The sequence below is a fragment of the Marmota marmota genome, unplaced genomic scaffold, assembly GCF_001458135.2.
Source record: "Marmota marmota marmota unplaced genomic scaffold, marMar, whole genome shotgun sequence".
Classification (NCBI taxonomy): domain Eukaryota; kingdom Metazoa; phylum Chordata; class Mammalia; order Rodentia; family Sciuridae; genus Marmota; species Marmota marmota.
The window spans coordinates 65,837,018-65,859,796 of record NW_025999900.1 but is presented as its reverse complement, the minus strand read 5'-3'; the positions used below and the strand labels follow the sequence as shown (position 1 = coordinate 65,859,796).

The 22,779-nt window shown below is 44.5% G+C and overlaps 1 protein-coding gene across 4 annotated transcripts in view; it reads right to left on the bottom strand.

The window, feature by feature from the left end:
- Positions 1-22,530, bottom strand: part of Ppp2r5c (protein phosphatase 2 regulatory subunit B'gamma) — a 139,645-nt gene extending 117,115 nt beyond the window's left edge. For 3 of the 4 annotated variants that reach the window (XM_015495778.2, XM_015495771.2, XM_048799348.1), the window contains exons 1-2: positions 22,464-22,530; positions 3,574-3,736 (exon numbers count right to left, since the gene is read on the bottom strand). The gene's annotated coding sequence lies outside the window, so the exon portion shown is untranslated. Of the gene's footprint in view, positions 1-3,573; positions 3,740-22,463 lie in introns of all 4 variants that reach the window. The other variant, XM_015495783.2, reaches the window with a different exon arrangement.
- Between the last annotated feature and the right edge of the window lie 249 nt (positions 22,531-22,779).

The following is a 22,779-nucleotide window of genomic DNA, read 5'->3' as shown; positions in this document are numbered from 1 at the left end:
AAATCCCCTCCCCTCAACCTTTCTTCCCTCTTTAGTTTCCACGAAAGAAAACTTGCCACCCCTGACCTTGTGAGTTTGGCTTATTTCACTCAACATAATGTTCTCAAGTTCCATCCATTTTCCTGAAATTTACATAATTTCATTTTTCTTTATGGCTGAATAAAACTCCATTGTGTTTATACATCACATTTTCTTTATCCAATCATTTGCTGATGGACACCTGGGCTGCTTCCATACTTTGGCTACTGTGAATGGTGCTGCTTTAAACATGGGTAATGCATGTACCACTGTAGTGTGACAACTTAATTCTTCAGGATAAATACTGAGGAGTAGTATAGCTGGGTCATATGGTAGTTCCACGCCTACTCTTTTCAGGAACCTCCATACTGATTTCCATTGTGGTTGAACTAATTTGCAATCCCACCAAAAGTGTGAAAATGTTATTTTTCTTTATATCCTCTCCAGCATTTATTATAAAATCAAAGATTAAGAAAATTAAGTAAATGGAATCAGGCAATATATAAAAACAATAATATGCTGAAGCATATTATTGAGATTTATTCCAACAAAGATCATGCAAAACCAGAAAGATTTATCAAGACAGCAATTATAATATTGCATTAACATCTTGCAGAGAAAAAAATCACACAGCATTTAATCTGGTTCCGTAATAGCACGTGCACTGGCACAGCACCACCTGGCTTGACAGCCAGCCAGGGCCATGCTGGTGCACATCCTGGACACCAGCCACCCAGTGAAGATCATTTCTCAGAACCAAGAGCCACTTTCACATTGTATGCGGCAATCCTGAAGCTATTCATCAAAATGGGAGAAACAGGATGCCTGCTATCCCCTACTACCTGGGCTTAACTGGTCCTGGTCAGTGTTAAGATAAAATTAGAATACATCCAACCACCCACCCACTTGTGCTCACCTGTACTGGTATAAATGCTAGGAGAGAGAGAGGAGTGCTGACACACTGTGATCCCAGCTATTTGGGAGGCTAGGGCAAGAGGATTGTAACTTTGCAGCCAGCCTGGGTAACTCAGTGAGATACTCTCAAAACAAAACAAAATAGAGGACTGGGGATGTAGCTTAATGGTAGAGCACTTGCTTAGCATGTGAAAAGCCCTGCATGAAATTCCCAGTACTGGGGCAGGGAGGGGAAGGAAACAGAGATAAAAGACCTGATTAGTTACCTTTGACAGGGCTCTAAGAGCTATATAAGCAGATTCTAGTAAAGACTTACTTAAATTAATAAGAAAATTTGGTATGGTGATGGCAAAAGAAAACATTTAAAAACCAATTGTTTTTAGGAATTTAACGAGAATCAAAATAAATCAAAATGACAAAAATAAATCCAGTCACAAGAGTGACAAAAATTACAAAGTATTTAAAAATAAATTTAATGAAAAGGTGAAGGCTTATAAGAAGCCCAAAACATAGCAGAAAACAAGACCCACAAAAATGGGTCTTCTTCCAGAAGGAGAAAGTTATAAAAAATATCATTCTTATCCAAATTAATAGAGAACTTTAAGATAATGCCAATAAATTCTGATGTTTTCTGAACCAGACAGTATTACTGATATTCTAGAATACCAGAGAAAGAATTATCAAACAAGCTCAATGAGGTTTTTTTTTTTGGGGGGGGGGTACTGGGGATTGAACTCAGGAGCACTCAACCACTGAGCCACATCCCCAGCTCTATTTTGTATTTTATTTAGAGACAGCATTCAACTGAGTTGCTTAGTACCTCAATTTGCTGAGGCTGGCTTTGAACTTGTGATCCTCCTGTCTCAGCATCCCGAGCTGCTGGGATTACAGGCGTGTGCCACCATGCGTGGCTTCCTGTGAGGTCTTGATCAGTGTGAAATGCTCCTAGACATGGATAGACCATGTAGAGTTTACACTTTTGCAGAACAATGAAAATTTAGGTGTCAGTGGAAGAATACTGTGTGACAGGTATAATCAGAAAAGAAAGAAATGGGGGTTGAAAGCAGCACAGAGAGGCAGAGTGATGGCTGGAAAAAGAGGCATGTACACAGACTCCCTGGAAGATGTGAAGGAAGACCAGAAGAACACTCAAGCCTACACTGGTGCCTGCCCAGGCTCTGACCTGTGTGTGAAAGGGGCACAGCTCAGACCCAATGTGCCAGCTGGGATAGGACTAGGGCAGGGCTTGGTGCTTGAAGGGTCAGTAATAGCTATGCCCAGCCTTTTCATCCCAGACATCCAAGTCATTCTGACCCTGGGCCTACTGAGAGCATCGAAGGGAGGAGTATCATGCACACATCCCTTCTTTTTGCTAAGTCACCACTGTTGAGTGCCAGAGAGGGGTTTCGTTTTGTTTAATGCTGCACCCCCAGGATCTAGAACAGGCCTGCTTCCCTAAGTGTCCAGCTGAATGGGAACAAGTAGCACCAGAAAGGCATGGACTGTTTGGGAGGGGGAAGAATCATCAAAAATGATGTAGTGACCTTATTATCAAATCACAAAGCTAAAGTGAATAAGCCAAACACAGGCTCTGCAGAATGCAGTGAGTGGAGAACCTGGATTTCTAGCAAGCAAATGATAGGAAATTCATGCATAAATCTTCCATCCCTCCATCTATCCATCCAACCACCCACCCACTTCCATCCCTCCAACTATCCATCCAACCACCCACCCACTCATGTGCTCACCTGTCCATGTACCCATTTCCCCTCAATCCCTGAACATTTGCATGGAGCTCCTGCTGTGCCCCATGGTGTGAAAGTGCTAGGAATACAATTATAAAGGAGACAACCTTCCAGCCCAATGAAGATTAACTGTAAAAGGCCCAGTAATAGAATTTAAGATACGAAAAACACCCAGTGTTTTTTTTTAATTTAATGTACCAGCTTTTATATTGGCAAATATAGAAGTTTTCAGAGGTTCACATTTTTTCTTTAGGGTCCTTACCCCATTTCCTTGATAAGATTTTCAAAATCTCAACCTCAAAATCTGAAAGAAACTTTTAGGAATTGCACTTTCAAATGGACAGAGGCAGCTGCGCCATTTGGGGGAAAATTTCAAGTGAACTGCAATTTCCCCTGACTGATCCCATGAGGAGCCCTGGTTGGAGGTGATCTCCAAATGATTCATAACAAAGCAAGTCCATGGAGTACCACAGCTACTTCTTCATTTCTTTAATACTAGAAGAATGAAGAGGTTCTACTGTAACTTTTACAACTACTCTACTTGTAGAAACTCCTTTCTGAACTGCTACAGTTCAAAGACTAATAAAAGGGAATAATTTGCAAGAAAAATTGGCTAGCCTACTTGAAACTACTATGAAAAGATGTGAAACTTTTCCTCTTAGTGTAGAATACTTATAATACATTAGTTATTGGATTGGTATCTTAATAGCTCTGAAACTTAAAATGTTAGTTGAGTAAATAAATCAATGGCATTCCATTTAAGAAAAAACTCAAGTGAGAAGATGATGCCGAGAAATATAAACACAGTGAAGGAATAAGAAGTAGCAACTATCAAAACATTATTTCTTCCCCAAGTATTGAAACATTTAATTTTTAAAAGACAAATAAAAATTACCTTTTAAAGATGGTAGTTTTTGCAGTTCTCTATTATTGCTGGCACTAAACCGTGAAGAATTCTGCCGCTTGTCTTTTTTCACAATGGGCTGAGGGGCTGGTACCTTTATTTTAGAAGATGTTGAAGACTGGACAGCCACAAGGCTGTTCTTCCTGCTGGAAATCTGCTTTCCAAATAAAAACAGAACATGTAAAACAGCTGTGCTTATGGGACAAACGAAATATAGAAAAAACACACACCCCTCAAGTCTTGCTCTGGGACAATGTTCTCTGCTCTGCTGCAGGCGATTCCCTGGAGCTGCTGGAGGGCAAGGCTCACATCCCACCTCCAGTAATGCTGGACTTCAGAGGCTCACAAGATACCTCACTCCTTTCTCTCTCTCCTTCCTTCCTCCTTTTCTTTCTCATTGTGTCTCTTTTTTTTAAAACAGTACTGGGCATGGAACCCATGGGTACTCTACCACTGAGCTACACCCCCAGCTGTTTTCTAAACTTTCTATTTTGAGACAGGGTCTCACTAAAGAACTTGAAATCCTCCTGCCCCAGCCTCCTGAGTAGCTGGGATCACAGGCCTGCACCACCATTTCAGGCTCCAGGAGGGAGGCAGGTGGTTCAGACAGAGGAGGCAGAGGGTTGGAAGGGCAATGGAAGGTGGAAGCAGAAGTCAGAGTCAGAGAGAGCTGAAGACCAAAGAGGGACCACAAGCCCCTATACAGGCGGCCTCTAGAACCCGGAAAGGTCCAGAAGGCAGGTCTTCCTCTGAAGTCTTCAGAAGCAGCAGAGCCATGCCCTTCCCCCTTTCAGACTTTGGATCTCCAAAACTGTAAGATGCTAAGTTTTGTGCTCCCATAAGCCATTTTGTTCATGGCCATGTGTAACAGAAGCAACAGGAAGTGAACTCAGTCTAGCACCTCCTAAGAGAAAAGGTTTCCCTGCTGGCCCCCTCACTAGGCTGCAGAAAGGCGCTCCCCTGAACCTAGAACTTTTCTTCCTCCTGGCTTTTCTCCTGTGTGCCTATCTCTAGGCTCCTACTCTCCCACTTATCTCCAGATGGCATCACAACTATAAGAGCCATCCCACTCACGGGCTGGCCTGTAACACACCAGTGAAATACTGGGGCAGAGTAGAGGAGAATCAGAGGGAACATGCAGCAGAGCCACCAGGGACCTTGTCACCCACAAAGGCCTAAAGGGATGTGCTCTCCACTGTGACCCCGTGAAGATCATCTGGGCCTTGGGTCCCCCATCAGGAGGGCTCTCTGGGCAATGACCAGCTGGGATAGTTTGTTACCACCAGCACCCAGCAGTTCGTTGCCTGTAGGACTGACACAACATATCCGCTGTGCCCCACCTGTCTGCCCAAAGCAGTGGAGCTCATTTCTGCCCAGATGCACTTTGCAAAGGCCATGAGGCTCTGACCTAGAGCCAACAACCACCCAACCCATTCCCCAGCTGTACAGGGCCTAAGGGAGCAGGAATGTAACTGAGCCCTGAACAAACCTGTTCTCATTTTTAAAAATATTTTATTTTTTAATTATAGTTGGACATGATACCTAATTTTTATTAATTTACTTTTATGTGGTGTGGAGGATCGAACCCAGGGTCTCACACATGCTAGGCGAGCACTCTATTGCTGAATCACAACCCCAACCCCGAATCTGTTCTCATTTTTGAAAAAAAATTTTCACTAAGCAGTAAGAGCTGCTTTATTTTTCAATAATTTACCTAAGAAAAATTGAAAAGAGTTTTCCAAGATGAGACTGCCCAAAACACAGCAGACAGAATTCTGAACTGGGAGTTCAGGCCTAGGTTACCTTCTCTCACACAGCCTGTTCCCTGGTCAAAATGTACTTTCTTGGCTTTGATCTTGACATCTGCTATGGTGTGAATATAGTTTATGTTCCCCTCAAAGGTTCATATCATGGGAACTTGGTCTCCAAGATGGTGGTGCCGGGAGGTGCTATGGATCTTTAAAAGGCAGGGCCTACTGGGAGGCCCATGCATCACTGGGAGTGTGTCCTCAGGAGTGACTGTGGGACACTAATCTCTCTCTGCTCTGGATCTGAAATGGGACTGCTGGCTCGGATACACTCCCACCATTACCATCTGCCCTTTGGTCCTCACCAGAACCGAGCTGATGCAGGTGCTATGCCTTTGAGCCTCCAAGTCTGGGAGCAAATTAAACCTCTTTTTCTTTGTAAAGATCCTATATCTTGCATTTCATTATAGTGATGAAGGCCAACTAATACACCATCTATCATTCTTTCTGTCAGATTATGAAAGAATACATATACTGTTCTTAAAAACACCACCTATAACCCACGTCCTCCTCGGAATTCCCCTAGGTAAAACTTAACTGCTCAACTTTCTTGGGATGCCCCTAGAAAAACCTCTAGCATTTACTCCAAAGTCACAGAGATACTTCCAGGACCTGTCCTTGTTTTAAATGGCAAGCTACATATATGTGTTCCAAGAGATCATAAATTTTATTTTTATTTTTCCATAATGCCCAGTCCAGTGCTATACACATAATGACCTTGATAAACAATAGGTAGAAAATAGATAAACACAGTTCCATAGCTGCTTCTACCCCAACAGGATAATAAACTGGGCATCTCATGTGGCCACTCTTGTAAGACTACAACCTGGTGATCTGGCTAACTTATAAATCAGGAGCAAAACAAATCCATAGGAAATGAAGCTCCTCACAGGGAACCGGTTGAGATAAGGTTTCTAACGTCTGTGGAAATAAAAAATCACTCAGACTCCATCCCACTGGTTCCTCTCCCCTGAACCCTACCATACTCTCCCCACCCAGCCCCCTCCAGAGCCTTCTCTCAGGAGGCAACAGAGTGAACTTCCGGAAAAGAAAATCTGCTCCCATACTCTAAGCTTAACCCACTGTGGCAGCTCCCAGGTCTTCTGGCCTCAGGGAAATTACCTTCCTCTGCCCAGCCATGTCCTACCACCATGTTTCTGTCCTCTTGCCAAGTGACTACTCTGGTTCCTTCAGGCCCCACCCTCCACCATGTTTAGACTCATTCTTCATGGGGCCCACATGGCACTGTCGGCTCCTGTGTCATGTCACACGGTGGACCCATCATCCCTAGCATGTGGTACTTTTACTCTCCTCTGGCAGCAATGAGATAGACACCTTTCTCCCTGACCAGGTCCATGAGTCCAAGAGGGCAGGGCCTGTCTGTCAGTTCTTTGGAGGACTTGGGACCCACCAAGCCAAAGAGGGCCCCCCCCAAGGAAAGGAGCTCTGGGGGTCCCCCAAAGGCTCAGCATGGTGGCAAGCCAAAGCTAAGAGAGAAAGACAAGCACACACAGGCCTCAGAGGTGCAGTGAGTGTGCAGTCTCAAGTCCCTTGTGGCAACTCCGGCTCTCATACGTGAGGAGCCAAGGTACTTCTCCCTACTTCTTCCAGAACCAATTATATTTTATTTTCCTCATTAACAAATCAGCAGCAGGATTTCTCTTTGCTTACTTTCTTGGTTGCTGGCTGTCCTACCCTGCTCCAGAGACAGCAAGATCTCTTCTGCCTCCCTTGCACCCATGTCCCAGTGTCCAGGGCAGTGCTACCTGCCACCCAGTGAACACTCAGGAAATCTCGTCTGGGCTGGAGATGTAAATTTGGAAGTCAACAGTCCCTAACTGGTTCCTGAAGTCTTGGGCATGAACACCCCAGACAGAGGATGACAAAGGGAGAAAAGAGGCAAGAGACAGCCTGGGGCTGAGGAGTTCATGGCCAGCTGCAAGGCAGGAAGAACCCTGGGGGCGTGGTCTCCTGAAGAAGGCAGAGAGAGCCTTTCAGGATGGATGGATTTCAATGCCTTGAAATGGCCAAGCGCTTACCAGATTCAGCAGCACAGAGACTGTGGCAGACAGAGATCGGTTTCCTGGAGTGGGGCTGGGAGAAGCAACTAGAACTGAGGACAAGGCAGAATCCATGAGGATTAGCAATATTTCTGAAAGAACTGGTTGGAAAGAAAAGAGGAGTTAGGGCATTGGAAGAAGCAGAGGGTTGGGGAGAAAGCCTCCAAGAATTTAGGGTGAGAAAGGCTGCCGTACCTGGATGCTGGGGGGGATGGGGCCCCAGGAAGGAGTTGCAGCTGAGAGAAGGGCTATGCAGGGAAGACTTGGACCTGGGTCTGCAGGAATAACAGGGCAGGAGAGGAAAAGGATGGTATGAGGTACAGACACCTGCCAGTCTGATGATTTTGTATAGGGAGGGGCAGAGGGAGAGAGGGGAAAAAAAGAACCATATGAAGCCATCTGCCTACAGTTACTGTAAAGAGGTGGAGGGAGGAGACTGAGTGAGTGAAAAGGTCAGAGGGGATCACCTGGTGGAGGACAAAGGGCAAGGTGCCTGGAGAAGTGAGTAGCTATGAGCAAGCAGCCCATCAGGTCAACACACTAGCAAGGGCCAGTGCCCCAAGGGAGCACTATGCACAAAGAGTCCTCCTATTTACCATGCAAATATCTGTCCAGTGCACGTCTGTGCTGGACCCTGGGAGTGACACAGTTGTGGCCCTGTTTGGTGATGCCATAACCTGGAGGGAAGTGGGGCCAGGGCAGACTCCTGGGAGCAGCTCTTCCAGAACAGCACACAATCTGCAGGCACTCCCATGCCCTGCAGTGTCCTTATTTCACAGACAAGGAAAATGAGATGCAGAGTATGGGGTGATCACCAGCGGCACACAGTACATGGTATCACCACACTTGGACCCTGCTCCATCAATGGACTTTGCGTCCCAGGGTGAGCCCAGCACTGCCTCATCACCTGCCACTGACACCACACACTGGAGAACAATTCTGCTCTGCAGTCTCAAAATTCTCCCCTTCTGCAATTTGATAACGGATTGACCCAACTACCATCACTATAAGCCAGAGACTATATGATATCCTGTGACATGCCATTTAAGAAGTGTTTTCCAGCCAGAATCTGATCAAGCCTTTATGGAATGGAAAAGGGAAGATGCTGACCAGCACAGGGGTCCACTCTGCAGAGCGTGGCATGGGGAGTGGTGGCAGGCTCTCCACTGCAGCTGCTAACATCTGGCCAGGAAATCCTTCGTTATTTGGGCTGCAGTCTGCACTGTATGAGGTTTACATTGTCCTGGCCCCTGCCCACAAGAAGCAAGCAGCCCCTGCCCAAGTTGTAACAACCAAGAATGTCTCCAGACACTGCCAAATGTGCCCTGGGGGGGGCGAAATCACCCTTGGTTGACAATCACATCCTTCAAACATGTGTGAACGATTTGATTTAACAACTAAACTGTGAGAAAAGAAAAAAAAATCTAAGCAGAGATCTAAAAAGAGAAATGTAGGACACATAACAGCTGATAATATACACAGCTGATCAAGGAAGGCGGCAGGGGCAGCAGTGATTCCAATATTCATCATTAACTTTTTAGTATTTTTTTTAGGTCTGATGATTGTGATTTGGTTTTGTTTTAAGAGTGCAAAAAGCACACGAAATAAAAGCAAAAAGAGACAAATGGGATTATATAAAACTAAAAAGTTCTACACAGCAAGGGAAACATTAAACAAAGAGAAGAGCCAACCTATAGATGGGAGGAAATATTTGCCAAGTGTCCATTGACAGAGGGTCAACATCCAGAATGTGTAAGACAGTAAAAAAACAACAAAGAGCAAGAAATCCAATAAAAAATGGGTCACCGACTTAATAGACTCTTCTCAAAAGAATAAATACAAATGGCCAACAAATACATGAAAATATTACAATGAGATATCACCTCACCCTACTAAGAACCCTGCCACCACCACCACCACCACCACCACTGCTGGTGAGGATGTGGAGAAAAGGGAACTACACTTGGTAGGAATGGAAATAGTGCCACTGTTACCGAGGATAGGATAGCGGTTCCCCAATAAACTAAAAACAGAACTATTGTAGGATCCAGCAATCCCGCTTCTGAGTATAAAGTCAAAGGAAATGAAATCAGCATACCAGAGAAATACCTGCATGCCCACGATTATTGTGGCACTATTTACAATAATTTAAGATACAGAATCAGCCTAGGTACCTAAGCGTATGAACAGATATAGAAAATATGACATATACACAATGGAATATTATTCAGACATAAATAATAAAACCCTATCGTTTGCAACAACATGGAATGAAACAAGGACATTGGAAAAAAAGCCAGATATAGAAAGACAAGTACCACATGTTCTCTCATTGTGGAAGTTAAATAAAGCTGGCCTGAATGTAGAAGAGGGATCACTAGAGGGGGTAAAGAGAGGCTGAATGTGACCAAGGCCCTGCTGCATGTACTGAAATGTCACGCTGGCCCCCGTGAGCACACACACAGCCAAGGCATGTTCAGGATAAAGAGGCCTGGTTGAAGGATGTGGTATGACCAGGATGAGATGGGCCTCAGCAGTCAGAGGAGGGGAATGGGCGGCAAGCGCAGGGGGACCAGCTGTATCGCTGGCCTCCTCACGAAGATGGGTGACAAGGACCTGGGTGTTTGTCACACTTTTCCCTCCACTTCTGTGTATACGAGAAACCTCACCTCTAGACTAGACCAGTGCAATGGAACAGCCCAGCCTTTGCCGCAACCCTATTCATATTCTGCTACCAGACGTCCCCTGCTGAATCTTTGTTTCAGGCATGCCAGGCTACGCTCAGCTCAGGGTCGAGAATGTTCTCTAACACATCCTGTTTCAACACCTGGTCCTTCTACATGAAATGTCCTCCTCCCCTTCCAACATTTCCATCTCTCTGAAAGCTTCTGAAACGCTCAACCCTCGGTCCTGGCTCAAGTGCCACTTCTGTTCAACATCCCCCACTTCCTCACAGGAGTCAGGCTCAGCCACGTTGTCCTTGACATTCTCAAGGTGCTGCCCTGAACTGATGCCATGCCTCAAGTCACAGTCTGCCTCTAAAAGACCTGTCCAGCTTTCCGAGAGCAGGAGCCATGTCTCGTCGGTCTCCTCTGCAGTACTCAGGTGCCAGCTGTGGGGCTGGCTGACTACTACACTGCCCCCTGACTCTTACCTCTAGATCTGTCCCCCAGTTGGCTGTCCCAACTACAGCACACATGTGGGTTCCAACGATGCCAAACTGCCTGTCCTCCCAAAGTCTGTTTTTGTATGTTGATTAAGAACTTTTAAAAAGAGAAATTTTTAAGGATAGAATTTTTTTGTTCTAACTAGTTATACATCACAGTAGAATGCATTTTCATATATCATACATAAGTGGAATACTTTAATCAAAATAGTGAGATGTGACACACAAGTCAGTGGGTTAGACATGAGCCAGGACCTTTCCACGGGGAAATTACACTAGCACCTTACTTCATAGCAGCATGACTGTTTTTTAAAAGTGGAAAATAATAATTGTAGCAATCTGTGGAGAAACTGGAACCCTGTGCACTGCTGGTGGCTTTGGGTGTTTGTCACACTTTTTCCTGTAAGACAGGTGGAAAACAGTTTGGGGGCTTCAATAAGTCAAACACAGAATTATCATGTGACCCAGCAATCCACTTACAGGTATATACCCCGAAGAACTAAAAACAGGTGCTCGAACAAAAGTGTGTACACAATGCTCACAGCAGCAGGGTTCACAGGAGGTGAGAGGTGCAAACCACGCAAACATTCATCAGCAGATAAAATAAAATCTATCTGTCCTTACCATAGAACAGGATTCAGCCACAAGGAGGAATGAAACCCTGACACAGGGCCCAACAGAGCCGAGCCTGGACACAGTGCTGAGTGGAAGAAGCTAGACATGGAAGGCCACACAGTGCATGATCCGTTGGTAAGAAACAGAGAGCACGCCAAAGCCACTGAGAGGTTGGTGGCCGCCAGGGACTGAGGGCAGGGGAGGAAGAGAGACTGCTTAATGGGCATGGGTTTGCATGTTCTGGATTCTTGTAGCCCTGCTGTCACAAACAGCAAGGGTGCCATAAGTGCCAGCAAGGTGCCTGGGGGTGGGAGGGCCACTGTTCCCCTGCTGAACACTAAGTGAGCAACAGCAGGTCGCTCATGGGGCAGGGTCCCATCACTGGCCTCCCAACAGCTTCCAGATGGCAGATGAAGTATACAGAAGATGATTCTTTCACTAAAGTAACCAGCACTGATTTCAGAGAAGGGTCCCAGAACAGACTCTCAAGGTGACAATATGACCTTCTATAGGTTAGGAGTTCCTCATAAAATAAAAACTAGGCATCCATCTTAAAATTAATTTTTGTCAAGAATTATGACACTGTTGTGCTACCTGACTGGGCTAATTCTAAAAAAGATCTGATTCTCCCTTTACTACCACTCTGCTGGAATGTAAGTGATGGGTAGTTCTGCCTTTACCTGTTACTCATGAGGTGAGAGAAGCCTCAGGATTCACTTCAGCTCCTTTCCTTTGGCTCAATGTTGGAAAATCATTGATCAATGCAGTATTATTTATTTATTTTTGGTACCGGAGATTGAACCCAGGATACTCGACCACTGAGCCACATCCCGAGCCCTATTTTATTTAGAGACAGGGTCTCACTGAGTTGCTTATCACTTTGCTGTTGCTGAGGCTGGCTGTGAACCCACAATCCTCCTGCCTCAGCCTCGCGAGGAGCTGGGATTACAGGCGTGCACCACTGCTCAATGCCGTATTATTTATCACACAGGTCAAAATGGCTGACCTTCTCCCTTCACTTGAAGCCATTACAGTGAGTGCCCCAGAGGTTTCTAGGTGAGTACCCCAGTCCCCACCTGTCTGCAAAGTAGCTGCATTGCTGGGCTACCAAGGGCAACTTTGGGATGCTGAGATGTATTTGAGGTCCTCAGCGGCCACATCAATGAAAGCTACACCATAAAATGGAAGCCTCCACCCTCTGCCCTTCTCAGGGCCTCCTGACTAAGCACCTGGGCCCTAGGGCTGCAGGAGTCACATGAATGGGGAGGGGTCTTGAGAAAAGGGAAAGTGGAGCAGCTGGTCCTGTGGTGAGGTAGGGCAAGGTATTACCCAGGCAGACCCATGACCCTATGTTTGGGCTCAGGCAGCCCGAGGAGTTAGCTCATTGCCCTGTGGTCCCCGTTGCGCACTGCTTGCGTCAGGAGTACAAGGCTTACTCCCCAAGCGTTTCCGACAGCCATGGGGCAAGGCTACCTGAGGACAGGAACAAGATGTTAGAGGATTCCCTCACCCTCAGGAAAAGCTTCTAACATGAAACATATCATGCCTGAATGTTTAGGTACCCGGAGGTCACTGGACTCCCCACAAGCTCCTCTGTAGACAGATGTCTACAGTTTCATATAAGTTGGAGTAAAAAAAAAAATAATAATATCTAGGCAGCAGATTACACGGGTGTTTGCTAGTTTCTACACCTTGAAATTATTCATTCAAACAGCACATCAGGCAACTGGCTTTATGACAAAGCCTCACTACCAGACATTTTACCATATAAGGGATCACTACACTACACAAGCAGCTCCTTCCCTTCATTCAAACTCGAAATTCTAAAAATTCACAACAAGTTGTAAGGTGTTTATTGTTCAATGGAGGCAGGATCCAATCATTGGTCTCTCAACAGCTTCCAGGTGGCAAATGAAGCCAAATTCAAAAGATACTTCTTTCACTGAAGTAACTAGCACTGATTTCAGAGAAGGGTCCTAGGACAGACTCTCAGGGTGACAGTAAGACCACTCTCTTGCCAGACACTTTGTCAATGATGACCCTTACCTGCGTTCCTGTAGTTTGTAGCCCCTGGGCTACATCTGACTCCCTCCTGTTCTGAAAATAAGTTTTATTAGAACATGGCACTTATTTGTTTACCACTGACTAAAGCTGCTTCCTCGAAACAACAACAGAGCTGAGTAGTTGCTCAGAGACTAATGTTACAGTCTCACAGAGCTTAGAATTTTCACTCTCTGGCTCTTCACAGAATAGCTTTTTCTAGGCCATCAATTCCTAGCTGAAAGGCAGACGCAGAGAAAGAACAGGAGCACTGTCCTTGATTAAGGTCTTCGAAGAGCTTACAAGTATCAACACAACTCTGAGCCTCATTCCTAGTGATAAGGAAGGCTCAAGAGAGCTATGACCTCCAGGAACACTGGTGCAACAAGATAAATTAACTCCACAGATGTGGCTTTGACCTGGAAGTCACCCAGGGGAGACTGATCTGATTCTAGGCATCCCCAGAGTCTAGGATGTGGAAACCTGGCAGAGCAGAGGAGGAGTACAGAGCAGGAGATTCACTTTACATCTGATACTAATCTTCCCATAGCATCTTCTTCTCCTGCAGCATCTTTACAGAACTCAGAACTGGAAAAAAATAGTCTCCACAGAAGCAAACTGACTAGGAAAACTGAGGCTGCCAGTGTTGGAGCTGGCTCCTCAGGGAAAAGTCTCCACATTCTGGCCCTTGAGGGTCAAAAGCCTGAGAGCCAGCTCCTGCCAAAATCTCTAAAACAAGTAGTCAGCTGACAAGTCCACCAAGTCCAGAGCCTTTGGCTATGGTGCCAGTACCTCACTCTCCTATGAAGGAAGAACCACTCAGTCCTCAAGCTTGTGGCCCTGTTCTACTTCTGCAGCTGCCCCACAGAGCAGCCTGCAAGACATCTGTACATACTGAAATCACAGCATTCTACCTCCCTGTTCCAAACACCTGATGGCTGCCCATCACCTTCAGCACAAAACCCCCAAACCCTTCCAGAATTGCTTGCAAGATCCTGCTCCAGTCTGCTGAACCCACCTCTCATCCATCCTCCCACACCCTTCCCATCACTTTCTCTTCAGCCACACAGACTTTCCAGTGGACATGCCAAGCTCACTCTACCTTAGGACATTTGCACTAGCTGCTGCCCTGGGCTAGAATGTTCTTTGCGCCACGGGGTCCTTAAGATTCCACTCCAACCTTTAACACTGTGCCCATGTCAAGACCATTCTACCTACCTGAGCAGCCTATGCTCTCCGCACACAGGTTGCCAAGGGTGGCCCTACCTATCAGGGGGCCTGAAGACTCATGAGGACAGATTTAGCTGTAACTGAGGTGATGAGAGCCCAAGGGCCACTGCTTAGGCCGAATGTAATAAGCACACTCAGAACACTCCTGCTTCACAGTACTCAGTTTTTGTGCCTCACTGAGGGTGACTCCATCATGCAGGGATGCGTTGTCTTGGGGGCTGAACCCCAGAAGTACCTTCTGGGTCACTGGAGGGAGGCAAAGTTAGAGAATGGCCAAGACAAAGGAAAGAAAACATACCAGGAGAGAACTCTGAGGGAGCAACAGGTGTCTGATCCAGAGCTGCCCCCAGCCATGGTGCTGCTTCCCCTGAGCTAAGCAAAATAGTCCAAAGAGACCCTGGGCATTCAGGCCCCACTAGGAATGTGGCCTCCTTGGTGAGACACCTGGACCACCTGAAGCACCTGGGCAGGGGCAGGGGGAGCCACATACCTCGGTACGTGCTATTATTAGCCATGTGTGATTTCTGACCCAAAAACAAATACATAAGAGAAACTGTCTTTGAGGACAACTGGAAGAAAGTGAGGCCTCCTGGGCTCCCTGGAACCTGACTTGGAGTCTTCCTCATGTGTGGCTCTGGGCAGGCTGCCATGAACCAAAAGGCAGATGCAGCTCCTTTCCTCATCGAGGTGCCCCCTTTACTCCTTGCCTTCCTCCTTTTCTGAATTTTATCTACTTCCTCCTCTTCTGCCAATTTATTTGTCTTCTTTTGCTTTAAATTTAACCTGAAATTTGGTATTTAATATTACAAATAATGCTAACAATAGATAAGTTAAAGACGCTCATGTTAGAATTGGTTTTGGAGAACTTGTTAGGGTCCCAAGGCAGCTTTGTCCCGGAGAACTTTCTGGAAAGCTGGAAATGTTCTATATTTGTGGGCTATCAAAACAGCCACTAGCCACGTGTGGCTACTGAACACTTGACATGTGCCTAGTGCCCTAAGTAACTAAACTTTTAATTTCATTTTCACTAGTTTATATTTAAATAAAATAGCTAAAAAGAATGTCTAATACTTTTCTGGAGCATTCTAACACCTTCAAAGCTTTGAGGTACTTTGACATTACTTAGATATAAACTTTTGCTGGGCAAAAACCCAGCATTTGATCAGTACTAACTAACACCTGCAGGCTCCAGGTGTCTAAAACCCACTCTTTTTAAGGCAGTGACCATAAACCTCATCTTAAAACGTGTATGCACGCCCCCAACATGCAGAAGATGAAGAAAAATCCTAGGTGTCCTCAAATTAAAGCATTTTCTCCCTGAAGTTTAAATTCTATGCTTGTTCTCTGCCTCCCCCAAGTGGATAAAACAAAAACGACAACCCTATTTGGACCTGGAGGCACCACTTCACTATAACACATCTGAAACCTGATCAAGAAGGGTACAGGGAAGTCTTGGCTTATCACAACTCCCTGATAGGAAAATTCATGGAGATTAAACACAGCATGGTGCCAAGCCTGACTTGGGCAGGTTCCCAACATTCAAGGAAACACTGGAGACTCTTCTCATGACTGAGTTCTTGCAGACAAATTCCCCCTGCCTTAGGAAGACACTGCCAGGATCCATGCTGGTGGTTGGCTGACAGCCAGCAACTCCACAAGGGCAGGTGGAAACGTCCCCATTGCTTCAAGGCAGGGCTCAGCAGCTGCCTGAATACAGGAACTCTTAGCTTCCTCACCACCAAGACAACTGAAGACTGCTTCCTACCCTCCTCTCCATGATCTCCTCCTAGGCTGCTGAGGGGAAGAGGAGTGTTGAGTGGTTGTGTCTGCAGCCTGAACCACCACACAAAGCGCTCTCTGAATGCCACAGCTCAGCACAGAGCCTGTGTCTGCTTAGGTGCTTTCAAGCACCTGAGGTTCTTACCCAAAGCTCCAGTGGGCTACTTCCATGGGATGGGTGCCATCCTGTCCCATCCATTCAGTGATGGCAGTCTCACTGAATGGGGGTGGGGGTCAAGTTACTCCCAAGTACACTTATGTCCAGAGGCAACAGGTGTCACATGTCACAAATAATGCAACAGTCAACTTAAGTTCTTAGCAGGTCAGGACTGTGTGTATTGTTTTGATCCTCACAGATCCTCAATACAGACCTGCGCAGGGCCAGAGATGCTCAAAACAAAGCCGTATCTCACTCTATCCACCTCACAAAACATACTAAAAATACATTCCACTGGGAAACAATCCCCAAATAAATTTAAATTAGGAAATATATTTCAATGGATATCCTCTTTTGAAATGTTTTAAATTAAATAGCTTATGAGACCATATTAGCAAGATCTTATAAGACTACTCTTTTTCTACAAAGTATGTAAAAGCAAACTAAAAATACTCTTTCTTAAAACTGTCACAAGACATTAGAAAAAGTTTTATGTATCACAATTTTCTGCATTAGTATAATGTTCTTATTTATGAATTTTTTTTAGTTATCAATGGATCTTTTCTTTCATTTATTTATTTATGTATTTATTTACATTTGGTGCTGAGGATCGAACCCAGTGCCTCACACATGCCGGGCAAGTGCTCTACCACTGAGCCACATCCTCAGCCCCAATGTTGTTTATTTAAAACAAATAACAATAAATGAACAGTCTGCACTGAAATTCCCTTAGGCTATCAAAAAGGTAATAAAGAAATAAACCTTTTTAAAATTTTTTTTTAGTTGTAGATGGATATAATATCTTTATTTTATCTGTTTTTATTTTTATGTGGTGCCGGGGATCGAACCAGTGCCTTGCGCATGCTAGGCAAGTGTCCTACCACTGAGCCACAACCCCGGCCCAAGGAAAACACCTTTTAAACAAAAGATTTTTTTTTTGCCAATTTATAGCATCAGAAAAATCAGCAACCTAATTGATTTGAAGTTCTCCTTTTTCCTGAACGTTTTTAAAATCCACCAACCAAATATTTCTTAACTCCATAGCCTAGTATACATGGCAAGTGTAAAGAGGAATCATGGGGTTTCCTCTAGTTAAGGAGGCAAGTTATGGGTAAATAAAGGTGGTTGAAGCCAACATGAATTACAATTAATGCAGCAAATAATTACTACCCAAGTTTAGAAGACAAAAAAAAAAAAAAAAAAACATGGTCCAAGATAGGAACTCAGCCCCCTTTTTGGTAGTACCGGGGAATGAACCCTGGGCTTTAGCACATGCCAGGCAAGCACTTGCCACTGAGCTACATCCCCACCACATAAAAACAAAAAAAGCATCCCTTAAGTTTCAGAATAGATGAGTTCAAGTTGGAGCTAAAAAGATAAAGCGTTCAGGAATAGAAGATGGAAAAAGTATTCTAAAACAGAGGTCCTCAAAGCATGGTCTGAAGCTCTCTCAGTGTGGTCCCCTTAGGTATTTTCCAGAGTCCAAGAGGTCAAAATTGTTTTCATAACACTAGGACCTGACTCGTCCTTTGAGCCACCATGATATAGAACTTTTCACAGGCTACATATGTGATATCAACGTACATTTGCAAAACCAGAGCAATGACTCTTCTCAATTTTTTCAAGTTGTTTTTCATACAAATGTTACATTTGTTATTGTGTAATGGGAGTTATCATTAGATGAATTAACATTTAAAAACCTAGTTCTAATTTGAAAAATATCAATAGACAGATATAACCCAACTAAACAAAAACTCTGTGGGATTTTCAACAATTGAAGAGTGTAAGGAATGCTCTCCCTTTGCTTGGACACTGCTATTCTCCAGGAGCCAGCATAACCAGGTGAGTATGCCAGTCCTGCTTTGCAGACAAACACACACACTGTGTGAAGGAAGGGTTTTCTCCTGCAGCAGCTCAGCAGGGGGACTGTCCTCCTGGAGACAGCAATGCCTAGATGCATTTTTGCCTGCTACTGACACCTAGTGGGTAAGCCAGGAGACTGTGAACCTTCAACAAAACACAGAACCCCAGGATGGTCCCACATGTCTAGTGTAGACACTGAGACCCTTTGTCTGGAGCTGTGGTGATCCCACAGGGCACTGGGTGTCTACCAGCTGTGCAGCTTATACATGAACAGGAGCAGAAGCCAGGGCTCACAGTAGATCCAACTGCTTCTTGGAGGTCCCAAGGGCAGCAAGCTCAGGGCAGAACCTCCTAACTCCCAAGCTCTACACTTGCACTGATGATCCACTGCATAGCCTCTACCTTCCTACATACCTGGGCTCTGGGCAAGAATGGTGGGAGGCTGGGAAGATCGAACCTAGGCATGACAATTAGGAGTGGGGAATTCCATTCCTACATAATTATTACACAGGACTCTCAAAAGGGATTTTTCAAGTACTAAGAGGACTTCTTTTGGTCCTCTCCAGATTTCAGTTGAGAGTTGTATGGAAAAATGCTGGAAAGAGTGATGGAAATGAGGTACAGGAGACCCCAGTGGAAGCCTGAAGCTCAGGACCCAGTCTACAGATGGTGGCTTTGGTTTTTCATGGAGGGGAATCTCCCTGGAGGCAGCTACACCACCATACCACTTTCCCCAAATGACTCTTACGGCCTTCATCCCACAACTCAAGAGAAAACTCCTGCTACAGAAGCAATGAAGGGAAAGTCAAAAAGCATTCTGAAAAGATACATAACATGTAATGGGTATATTATTAGTTAACAAATTTTAAAATTTCAATTTTAATTTATAAAATTAAAATTACTACCTAGAACCATATAACCTCAGGCAAGTCTGACTCCCTATCTCTGGAAAGCCAGGGTGTGGTGGCAATGGAATGTAAAAAGCACAAATTATACAGAGAAAGAAGTCATTCCTAAAGGTAAGTGTCCAAATAAGCTCCCTGGTTGGAAAGGACTGTTCAAACAAGCAAAACACATGACCAGGGGACAGTACCAAACCACCTTTAGTGAGCAGAAAGCAAAGTACTTCAGAAAAAGCATTAACACTTCTGAAAATGCAACTCTGGACCCAGTATACAAATGAAAAAACAAAACAATGCAGCAACAACATCCTCTGGTCTGACCCTATAAAATGAACTTGAGGATCTCAGAGCAATTTCTGAAGATTCGATATGTTCATAAAATGTGCCTAGTCATGCTTTTCTTGAGGCAAATGTTCCTGAGATCAGCTGCTCAAAAACATGTTCCCTCTGTCTATATCCACAACATTTTCCAACTTCAAGTGACCAAGGAACACAGTTATGGCCCCATTCCTTAAAGGTGTGCTATAAAATAAACCAAGAGCAAGTGCAAGACAGAAACTTTTATTTCCAGAAATTGTGGATAAGTAACAAGTCAAATTTAAACATTCTATTGAAAGATGGGCGGGGAGGGGGATATACCAATGTCACTTAAGTAGAAATTTCTACAATGAGCAAAAGTTGCTCAGAAGCCAGTATGACCTTTAATGTTTTGTCACCCTGAAAGATATATCCTGTTGTACATCTTGTCAGAGGAATTTCTGAAGAAAAGCAAAACCTACTCAACTGGGTCACAAAAGTTAAGCAGTGTCACTTACGGCATTTTTTTTTTTTTTTCTAACCCCCAGGCTGAAATACTGTCACTGTCCTACTCTATTCTCTCTCCCACACTTCATCTTATGAAACACCCATGCCATCTAATGTTCTCTTGTTCTAACCAAAAGGCCTTCTGCAACATAAGTCAGGTGTTACCTGGTCTGCTGTGAGGCTAGAAGACAGCCAGCCAGGATTCCAAAGCACAAGGACGCTTTACATACTAGAGGTAGCATATTAAGTCAGCCACAGGCCAAGATCTCGGAATATTTTCTCTGCTGGAAATATTTCCCAAACCTGGCTGGTCTGCCCTGGAAGGGGACTCTTGCATGTGCTTCCAGGAGTGCTTGTGAAGGTGATGTGATATCAGAAAGGCTTGAAAAGCAACATGGGAATATCAAACCTATTTAAATTGTTCTGGTTAAAATATTCAAATCCAGAGTAACACTGAGAGACATAAGAGGAGAAATGTGTGCAGAAATGGTTCAATTCACCTGCATGAGTCAATCATATTTGGTAAGTGGGTGGAACTAGAAGTGAAGCAGTGAGCTGAGGGGGGGAAGCAACAATCAAACAGAGTCAACTCAAAGTTCACATGAACTGAAGAGCCTCAGTTTGTACTCCTGCAAGATAACGACACAGTGTCATGCTTAATGTGCCATGCTGCCTCTGGTCTCCTTATGAGGAAGTAGTGAAGGACCCAATATTTCAGTGTTTTTCAGTGGTAATTTCAACTCTGTGGCTCCAGCTCCTAGACAGTAGCACTAGAAAAAATACAAAAAGACAAGTGGGGCATCACACTCAGACACTGCAGGCCACTCTAGTCTACTCAACTGACATCCCCAAAACCCAGTTCATCTCACAAACACACACAGCAGCAGTTTTGGCATCTTTGAATTACTGATGGATTTTTCAGGTTCAAACTTAACATTATTCATTTTTATAGGCAAGTTCTTTCCACTAAAATGGGAATAAAATAAATGTGCAGATTGATATTTCTTTGTGATCCTAACAGCAAGAGAAGACAGGTATATTCGCAAGAAAGATTTAGGGAACAGTAGGAAGTCTTAGCAGTTTTAATGAAAGCAACACACTGAAAAAGAAAGCATGCTACATGCACCCCTGCAGAGCAACTATATGATCTACACTCTAATAAGGGTGGCACAGGAAGTAAGTAAGTCAAATCCAAGCAGGCCACAGTAAAACTTGATTGCTGTAAAGAAAGGCTAGGGAAAGACTAGCACAAATAATCTGAACTATTGGTACTTAAGGAACATTTTCCAGTTCTACTATTTGCTCTAGGCAGGGCAACAGATTTGCTAGAATGAACCACCTGCTGCTGAGGAGGGAGGCTTAGCATATACCAAATGACACAGAAAAGATAACCTGGGGCTAAAAAAAAGTCTACTGTACTTCCCAGGCAGAACTTTCTTATAATTTAGTTTATAGGAAAGGGTCTGATGCTCACAAAGTTAATGTCATCTACGCTAAGACCAGGGACCTCCATGATCCAGGCCTGGAGAACTGACACTACGCATGCATTCAAAAGGACCTACCAGCTCTGTCTGGGCCTATATGTCTCTTGGACCCTTGGCCCTAGGTGTTCTAGTTCCTGACAATTAGTCACAAGGAAGAAAAGGCAAAGGAAAGTGGTGACTCTGAAAATCCTCTCAAGGCACAACCATGTCAAGGAACACAGACTTCAGCAGGTAGACATAAAGGTTCCAACTCTTAAATGGGACCAAAGACCATAAGCCCCCCCCCCCAAAAAAAAGTCAACTCACCAAAAAAGGTGGGGGAGGGAGGAGAGGAGAAATACAAGAATCTACAAAAATACCCAAACTAGGTATATAAAAAATACCACTGCTACTGGGTTGAAAAAAGCTAAGCAACCAGCCAACAACAGAAAAAGGAAGCTTTCCCAGAACACCAGGAGCAGAGACTGCACCAAGAAGAACAAGGGTGACAGAAGCCCCTCAGAAAGCCACCTGGCAGCTTGCAAAGGTGGAGGGCAGGTAGGGGGGATCCCCAAGGCCAAAAGGAATTCCAGTCAAAGGCACCCCCTTCACAGGAGGGCTGCTAGGGTTGAGGTGGAAAATGAACTAAAAAATACCAGTTCCACAGATAAACAACTTTTGTTGAAAACCCTGGTTTTTATTATGCTCGTTTTTTTTTGGGGGGGGGGGTAATACTTCAAATTGAACCCAAGGGTCCTACTGAACCACTGAGCTACATTCCCACCCCTTATTTATTTATTTATTTATTTTGGAGACAGGATACACTAATTTACGGAGGCTGGCCTTGACTTGCAATCTTGCCTCAGTCCCCCACCCCAGCCCCTGGATCAGGGATTATAAGCGTGTGCCATGGCAGGAGGCTCACCCCCAGTTTTCATATTTTAAATTAAAAGCTGTTCACGAAAAACTCAAGTGAATATCTGAAGACCATTACCTCTGATTCTACTGTGTCTTGTCCTTCTTTTGAACTTTTCCCACTCTTCCCTGGTTTTGGTGGTTCCTGGGAAACATCAAACAAAAGCAATTAATTTTCTCAATCTTTAGACTGTTAAACATCAGATAAACTACATGCAGTTTCAAAACTGATTTATATAATTTAACCAGAGGTTCTGGTGGTTTTAATCCACACCGTCAGGAAATTTACGTCATACTGTTTAAAGATACAGTACTGCGATACTACACCCCACCCACCCAAATTCGGATTCTCTGGTTTCCTTCGTCAGTATTCGGGTTGAAAACTTTAAGCAGCG